Source organism: Acromyrmex echinatior, chromosome 1, assembly GCF_024713525.1.
Source record: "Acromyrmex echinatior isolate Ae372 chromosome 1, ASM2471352v2, whole genome shotgun sequence".
Classification (NCBI taxonomy): domain Eukaryota; kingdom Metazoa; phylum Arthropoda; class Insecta; order Hymenoptera; family Formicidae; genus Acromyrmex; species Acromyrmex echinatior.
In genome coordinates, this window is record NC_141852.1 from 2,666,453 (window position 1) to 2,676,253 (window position 9,801).

Consider the following 9,801-nt stretch of genomic DNA (forward strand, 5'->3'; position numbering starts at 1 on the left):
CATTAAGATTCCCGTGAGTAATGAAAAGTGCGTTGAACTGCTGATTATCGACAATATATGGATGGAGTTTCGTGATCGCGATCTTGCGCTAAAACTATTTGTCGATAGATACGACGATCAATGTTTTGAATGTGAACAGTGCACTTTCGCAAACAAATATAATGGAAAAGTGTTAGAACGTTATGACATTTTAGATAGACATTATATATCACGGTGCTGCAACGTGTGTGAACGAGTCACGTGCAAGTGCTCCGTGGAAGAGTGTGACGTGATCTAAAGACTGTAAAAAAAAAGACATGGAAAATCACGAGCAAGTGGAACGCGAATTGTTGGAACAGTGCGACCAGGTGGAATGTTTCGCGTGGCTGCAACGATGCGACGAGTGCATCGAGCGGCTCGAAGAACTTTGTCGTGCCAAGCGTCCGCGTCTCGCTGTTGGACACAGACAATCCGCGGTGGCGAGGATCGCGCGACTTGCGGGTGCAAAATTGCAATTGGAGCGACGTTTCGTGCACGTTGGTGGCGAGTACGCGAGTCGCGACGAAAGATCTCTCGTCTGGCGAGAGATCGACGCCGCGTTTGAAAGCCGTATATCGATGTGCTGTGATAAACTCTAATCACATTGAGCCGCGACGGTTTTTGGAAGACGCGAAAGAAATAGTGTTCGAACGTGTGCGAGACGCAGTAGAAAGACACGGTAGCGCAAAAGTGAACACTGCGTTCAACGGTGAATTCGCGACGAAGGATAAACGTGCTCATAAGAGCATAATTACAAAGAACAGCGAGCTATACCGATACACCGATTTGCGCGAGTGGTACGAGCAGCGTGTTATCGGGCCTATCCTAGCATCGCTCGAAGAATTCCAGGAACGCGACAGCGGATGGGCATTGTCACGTATAGTGAATTTAACTATCAACGTGAACAAATTAAATCCTATGCGCGCGGGATGCCACATCAAAGTGTCGTGGGAAATCGCGACGAAACGAGCGGTGATCAGTGTGCGTACGACGGACAATGCGTGCTTCGCGTGGTCGGTGCTCGCCGCGCTGTATCCGGCTGAAAAGTATACGGATCGGGAATCGTCGTATCCGTATTATACGACAGTACTGAATCTCGCAAAGTTGAGTTTCCAGTGACTTTAAAAGACATTTCTAAATTCGAACGGTTGAACGCGGTGTCGATCAACGTGTACGGCATCGAGAATAAACAGGTCCTTCCTCTGCGACTCACCAATGAAAAAAAGGAGAAACACGTCAACGTGCTGTACGTGCAAGATCCACGCAACGACGTGTTGGACATTTTGCGTGGATAAAAAACCTATCCCGTCTCGTGAGCTCGCAGATTAGTGGGAAAAAGAACAAGAAATTTTTCTGCGATCGGTAAGTATATATGAAAAAATTATTATAATTTTCCGTTTTACTAATAAAATAATGGTAATAATTATAATTTTTTTCTTTTTTCAGATGTTTGCACTACTTCAATACCAACGAAATACTAGTTGAAATACTAGCGATTTTGTATCAGCATCATATATTTTTTTTGTGCGAAAATGCCGAGTTTTGAGCTGAATAAACGTCATTTGCGGGAACTTTTGATATACTTCTTTAATTTGAAGAAATCTGCAGCTGAGGCTCATCGATTGCTTGTAGAAGCATATGATGAGGCTGTCTTAAGTGAGAGAAGTTGTGAATGGTTTCAAAAATTTAAGAACGGTGAATTTGACGTCGAAGACAAAGAATGTAGCGGCCGAAAGTGTACGAAGACGCGGAATTGGAAGCATTATTGAATGAAGATTCGTGCCAAACGCAAAAAGAACTTGCACTTACATTTTGACTTACATCAATAAAACATTATGTATCGTTCTTTTACAATAAATGCTTAATTTTTTGATAAAAAACGGCGGAAACTTATTTGTACATCTAATAACATAAAATATACACAGATTAATTATAATATCTGAAGGCATGGTAGTGTCTTGGCACTAAGTATATGTATAGTCATCACATTGGTTACAAATTTAATTCTTTCTCTTTTTGTCGTAATCTTTTCAATTATATATCATTGCATTGTGAGTCTAAATCAAATAATATGATAATTACGATATTTAATATATAATATTTTATAAAATGGTATATACATATATAATATTTTTCTGAATATTTGATTTCTTTTATATTATTACAGATGCATTTTGCTCCTAAAATGTAGAAACAGAGAATGGATAATAAACATAGCGCATTTAATAGCGCAAATAATGTGCAATAAATAAGGTATAAAGTAATGTGCAATATTACAAAATGTATAATATTGCAATAGTACAAAATAAATGAAATTTTATAATAAATAATATATGTAAAAGTTTTATTATTTTATATACAATATTTATTTATTATCATTTTTTAATTTGTCACAATTTTTTAGCATTTTTAGCATGAATTCAAAATTTAGAAAATAATGCGTTTAAAAAACTGGAGGGAATGGTTAAAACATGGCGGACCAATCACAAGTGATACCCGTATGGCGTCCTTTGATTGCAGGCTCTCTATTGCGTTAAAGCGACACGTACGTAAAACGGAACGTTAATGATTGGTCGGAGCTTCGATACACGAATACGCACCTACGGCAATGCTCATCATGGGATGGCATTCTTAGGATGCTGTCTCATGCGGCTTAAAGCCGTGAGCTATGCATTGGAAATTGAGATTGAGATTAAGATTGAAATTAAGATTGAGATTTTTTTCCCTATAAGTTTCACGAATTGCACTAAATAAAAAACAATTGCTTTGTTGATTTTTATTACATTTTTCAGGTATTAAAATCTATAAATGCATTATCGTGTAAATGCATGAAAGGTTTTCGTAGCGAAACGCTACGGACTAAATCCATTCTCCGACAGACTCGTCTATTGGCTGGGCTATATCATAAGGAAGAAAGACGACATTCGAGAAGATTTGTCAGCCAAACAGGCTAGGATAACTTATCCATCACAAAGAATATTCAATTCTTCGTCGGTCTTCTGATAGATGTATTGGGTCATCTAAAAAGTATCCGCGGTTTTTTGTCACTAGATGTGTTGACCATCAACACTATCTAGTGACAAATAACCGCGGATACTTTTTAGATGACCCAATAATTATCGGAATTGTTTGTATGAATAGCACAGTCGTTGCGACATCTTATCATAGCTGTCAAACATGTTCCATTGACATTCAACTCAATAGACCATATTAGATCGTTAATAGATATGCAACCTCGAAATAACGTTAATGATTTTTGAAAATGTTAATATATGTTACGTTAATATATACAACGATATTATATATAAATATGTACAGAGTGCGGTAGTTGAATTCGGATTAATTTTAATTTTAATTTTCTGCTAACTTTTATATTCGCGGCGAATTCTATTTCGTGATATAGTAAATATAGTTAAGAGTTAGGTAAACTCATTAGTTAAAAGTTGTAAACAAGAAATAGTCGTGTCAACACAGACGAATTCGGAGTTTAACCAAAGAATCGCGATTACCGAAAGTAAGATTACTTTTGCGGTCACAGAAAGGTTGCAACACTTTTTCTTCGATGGATTTCGGAACGCAGCTTACTATCCAAGTGATTGGTTCTTACTCATGGATCTATAAATAAGAATCAATCGCTCAGTGAGCAAGCTGCATTCCGAAACCCATCGAAAAAAGTGCAACGTTTCTGTAACCGGCTGTATACTGATTGATCGAAGAAGTTTATAATTTCAAGTGGCGTTCGGTCATAAGGCTGTGGTCAAAGTCTCGCTACGAATACTTTGAAGCGTTTGATGGACTAATTAGAAGAAAGAATTTTACAAACTGAAAAATTAAAAAACGCTTCAAAGCGTTTGCAATATCACGTTGACTGTGCGAGAGCGAACCAGAGCGAGAGCACTGACGTGAAATTTTTAAAGTGATGCGGCGTTTGTCTTACTGTCTTTCTCGCTAGTTCAAATCCGGCTCGAAGGACCAAAAAATGTGCGAGAGCGCACCGCGCGGAAAGGTTCGAGTGAGAAAACGGCACAAGGTTGATATGATGCACGACAGTAAAGAGAACTCCGTTTCTTTGTAATTTAACAAAAGAATTTTCTTTAATATGCTCAGTTACAACGTCAAAAAATATAATTAATTAAATATTAGATTAACAGAATATTGAATGCGGTCACCTTTACCAAATGATATTTTGGTATTGCGGTAATGGAAAATCTCGGCGATTTTCTCGGCACTTCTCGAAAGATTCGTTTTATCGCGATTTCACTAAGCGGTTAGCACGGCGATTTTACGAAGCGAGATTATGACTCTAAGAACTCTAAGAACTTTTAGCAATGAGAACTCTAAGGAGTCAGAAAATTCTAAGCGATGTAAACGGTTTAAGCGATGTAGACTATCTAAGCAATCTGCCTTGAGGGACGGCGAGATCGAATCATTTATTGCTTTCGGTCTGGGCTTTCTTCTTGGGAGAAATCCAATTAAATTTTGCCACAATCGTAATTATCACGTGGCATTGGTTGTACAAAATTGATTGGCGCTTTCGATTCTTTTCCAGCGACGTTCAACGGAACAGTCATGCGCGACAGAAAATCCGTACGCAGGATTGGTGACAGCGCGTGACGTATTCGTCGGAGCGCGGCGCTCGCGTGCGCGAATTGAATTGTTCTAGAACTTTCGATGGTCCGTTGCCGGTGCCTGTTTGCGTGAACCGAATTGTTATGAAAAGACTAAAGAACAATGAATCCCTGACTTTGACGAGGCTTGATGTCAGGCTCGAGATGAAATCACGAGCTCGCCTTGTGCGTGCGTTCAATAACAATTACTGTCGGTCGACCGAAAGAATTCTTACCTTTTTTTTCGAATTACCGATCTCAAACATTGACCATACCCTAAATTATTAAAGATTTAGTTTTGATTTTGATATCCGTCTGAATTATAATTAATAGTAGAATTATAATTAATAAAAAAGTTATTTTTCTTTTTTTTTCTTTGTGATAAATGTTCTCCAAGTTATCCATTAATTTCAAGATAATTGACATTGATTCGTCGAATGGTCAAAGACTAGTTTTTGATTAAACCTTTAGAATTTAAGTGTTTGCGATATGGTGAATTTTTATTTCAGTGCGCTACCTTCTATTGTTTCATAATAAATCGTTTTTGCTACCAAAAAAATTACCTTTTAATAATTTTAATACATTTTAGATCAGTGCTCGGAATTAGTTGCTCATTTCGTAAGAAATTATATAATATCATTTTAGTAAGAAATTATTATAATACTGTAATTATGACGTAATTATAGTATTATAATAATTGCTTACTATATTATTGTTTATTATATTATTGTAGAATATACATATAATATGTTAATAATAAAAACTTTAAATATTAAAATAAAAATCATGTAGAAAAGAAAATATTTTAATGATATTTGCTGAAAGATATGCTCCCAGCATATTTTTTGTATCGCTCCTGGGGCACAGCGTCACGTGGGCTCGAGTCTCGAGTGGTAATGGGAGTCGCCTCAGGAATCTACCCGAAATTAATTCTGAGTATTGTTTTAGATTGTTATTAAAGTTCGTTTTTATATTATAGTTTCCGTTAATAATTAGAGGTGGCTGACTGAAGTGAATTAGTTTGTAAACAAAATTTTTTTTGTAATTACATCATACTGTCTCTGAGGATGGCTCAAAAGTGAGTCGAAATATGTGCGGATTAATTATTAATAAAGTCGTTTTATTAACTGTTTGGTTTGTACAAGAATTACTGTACTTGACTCCTATTGTTGTATCCAACTATTATATTTTGTATCATCAAGGAGTCTTTAGCAATTAATTTATATCTAAAAAGATTGTTCTCACACTCCATTGTCATCATGAGTTAAAAATATTCCAAGCGGACACTGTTTACGCTGCAATTTCTAGGCGGTTAGATCCCAAGCGAGTAGGATATGTAATTTTTTCTTTGTTCGAGGCGGTGTAACTGCCCACTGTCTACATGACATATTTTCTAATCTTAACAACAACAATACAATTATAGAAGTCATGTGGCCCTTTGCAGGGGGAGGGAGGGGAAGAGAGGGTGAGAGTTGCTTTGCGTGGAAAGTCGAAACTTATATAGAACAGAACAATTATAGACCTCATTTTGCCTCTGTGGCAGATTTCTTAATCTCAATAGTTGTCAACTTTAACGCTTAATATCTCCATTCACGGGACAGAACATTTTTTTTGCCAGATTCTTTCATTTCATGCAAAAACGCGTCGAATATGCCTAATTTTATTAATTTTTGAGGTGGCTGTATTAAACTGTAATTACCCAATGACATATTAGTAAAAGCAGCTCTGCAATTGTTGTAAGATTCTTTAATGCAATTATTTATATATTTACATCTGGCAAGAAGTCAGGGCAAGGATTAATTCTCTCTCGTATTAAGGAATCTTACAACTATTATATTTTAAAGCTACTTATTCTGCTGAATGGAGCAATTTTGTTATAAATAGTATCGGAAAAGAAGGGGAGTACTGAAATACTAGAGAGACTACCGATCGCGTTTAAAAGAATTTCCATGACCGTAGCGCCTGAATCTATGTTTCGGTCAAATACATAACATTTAAATATCAATTAAAAGAGTCTAGAAAACTCACAAATGTTTTTAATGGTACTTCATAATTCTTCATACGAAATACAAACGATTCCATATATAAACATTGTTGAATTTTAAGCCGGCTGATTATTTTGATCAAATACATGGTTCAAAAAAGATTATAATTAATAAAATTAATTATAATTAATAAAATGACTCACAAACCTTTGTACTTCAAAACTCTGCATACGAAATACAAACGATTTAAAATAGTAATTTTTACAACCGGAGGTTTTGCCGGTCATGTATTGTACATTCGAATGCGATACAGTAACTATAGGAACCGCGCAAACCGTGCCGCTTGCTTCTTTTCCCTTCTATGGAGCGATAAGGGTTAGTGATAAATTAACTTTAATATGAATTTTTTAAATATGTTAACTTATTTCTATGCACATTTCATCAACACTCTTATTTTTTCAATGGTTTTACTTAATAATTATATTTAAATCAATTAATTCTATTAAAAAGTGTTTACTAATGTGAATTTGCCACTGGCCCGTACTGTTTATCGCGCTTCATGTAACAAAAGAAAAAAAAACAAGTCGCACAATTTGCACGATTCCTATATTTACTTAGTTTCTGTACAGCGTATCGCGCTACATGCAATTGCACCCTAAGGAGACTCCACTTTCGTAAATAAGGCCCTGCGTAGAATAAAGAATGGAATAGAATAAAGAAAAGGAATAAAGAATTAGGAATAAAGAATAAATGATTTTAATCTATCACCGATTAGAAATCGGATACATCGGAATACATGGTTTCTGAAATCGTTTATTCTTTATTCCTAATTCTTTCTTCTTTCTATTTTGTGCAGGATGGGTCGATTTCGCATTTTGAGTTAAAGGAATCCTAAAGCCGTCTGTATTATCGACTAAATTATGTAATTTTTTAAACAAATTTTTTTTTTCTCTTTTACAGATTCGAAAATCTATTTCCAGTATTAAAGCATACGTATTAATACGTGTTTGTGAGGTGAAGTTTATGCCGAGAAAGACCAAAAATTTCGAAATTGATATATTTTTTACCATTTCCTAGTGTCATATGGAATTTCAAGCTTGTCAAGCCGTGACAACATTTGCTTGATACGAAAATTTTGCAACTTATACTTACGAAATAATAATTCACAAACATGTAGTTTGCACGCACAAATAACGTCGAGTTTTTAGATTTAAGACGCTTCATCGTGACGAATGTTATACGAAAATTGATACGAATGTACAACTATATATCATAGATCGCGTGAAATATTGGTGTAGTAATATATAAAAACATGCACAGCGCGACCTCTGGTGAGTTCGTCAGAACTTCGCTTTAAGATCTCCTTAAATTTCGATTTTCGACATTCACGACGCTTGTGAACTTTGTTGTATCAGTGCCAGCATTGTAGATACAAATATGACATATGTAAACAAATAATTAATAAGTAATTTTCCAAATATTGCGTAACTGTTAAAGACATAACATTAACTTTCGCAAATATAAAAGAAAATTAGTGTTACATGTGAAAAATATATTTTGCAACTACGAGGGTAAGTCAATAAGTTTTTAGAAAAAAATAATAAAACATATTTTTTTTGATCGATTCATTTTTATTTCTCAACATAGTCTCCTTTCAATTCGATCCTTACTTGATCCAACAATTCTCCAACTTTTTCAAGCCGTTCGAATAATATGATTTGTCCAACTCTTCAAAATAATACTCTGTTTCGGCGATGAACTGCTCTCTGGTAGTGAATCTCTTTCCTCCGAACCATTTCTTCAGGTTTGGAAAAATAGTCGCAGGGAGCTAAATCTGGCGAATATGCTGGATGGGGAAGCAATTCGTAGCGGAATTCGTTGAATTTGGCCATCGGTGCCGAGCACGTGTGAACCCGTGCATTGTCTTGATGGAAGAATACTTTCTTCTTCGCCAAATGGGGACGATTTTTTTTTTAAATGTTGTTGAAACGGTGAACCAATAAGGCTGCGTAGTAATCGCCATTGATCGTTTGCTTCGACAGAAGATAATCGATATGAATTATACCGCGTGCATCCCAAAAAAACTGTGGCCATTACCTTTCCGGCCGACTTCACGGTCTTCGCCTTCTTCGGAGCTGGTTCATTCGGTGAAGTCCATTGTTTTGACTGTTCCTTCGTCTCGGGTGTGAAGTAATGAATTCATGTTTCGTCCACAGTAATGAATCGACGCAAAAATTCATCTGAATTATGTTGAAACATTTCCAAATATGTTTTGAAATCGTTACACAATCGCGCTTATGGTCCACAGTGAGCAAACGCGGCACCCATCTTGCCGATAACTTTTACCCAATTGTTCGTGCAAAATTGAAATCATTGTGCCATGTGATATGCTTGTGGCCTCAACAAGTTCGCACACTTTCACTCGTCGATCAGTCAAAACAATATCGTGGACTTTATGGATGATTTCTGGCGTAGCAGCCTCAATTGGACGTCCCGAACGAGGATGTGTGTGCATCACATGTGGATGTACGACCATGTTTAAATTCATTTAGCCAATTGTATACAGTCGTAAATGATAATGCAGATGTGCTATGAATATTATCCAACTCGGCTTTGATTTCTTTCGTCATTAAACTTTCATATATAGATGTTTGATCACTGCATGAAACTCATTTTTTTTCATTTTGCAAAAAATACAAAGGTTGTTCGCTTTAATCGTCTACAGAAATGAAACCACGCGATGAATTCCGCTCAACATTTGACAGTAATCAGCTGAAAGATGCTATTTGTCAAAAAGTAATGTAACATGACACTGCGAATGTCCTCTGACAGATTTTCTATGAACTTATTGACTTGCCCTCGTATATTCAACAATTAATAGTTATACTAAAATTATTTATTAATTATCTGTTTACATATGTCATTTGCATTTGCAATTAAATTTTCAAAAATAATTTTGTACTCCCGTCGCGAAAAAACAGATGATTTTACTATTAAAAGTATTAGGTGTATAATATTGTATAAGGTGTATAAATAAGTTTCCGCCGTTTGACAAAAGACGGCACCACTAGCAAGCTATGGTTAAAATTGTCTGATGTATTATAAAACATTATATCGTAAGGTTGGACATCTGTCAACAACCTTGAAATATTAGCAATTTTGTATCAGCATCATATACTTTTTTTGTGCGA

General features: G+C 35.7%; 1 pseudogene; it reads left to right on the forward strand.

The window, feature by feature from the left end:
- The first annotated feature begins 296 nt into the window (after positions 1 to 296).
- On the forward strand, positions 297 to 6,076 carry LOC147910820 (uncharacterized; annotated as a pseudogene).
- Positions 6,077 to 9,801: the final 3,725 nt, after the last annotated feature.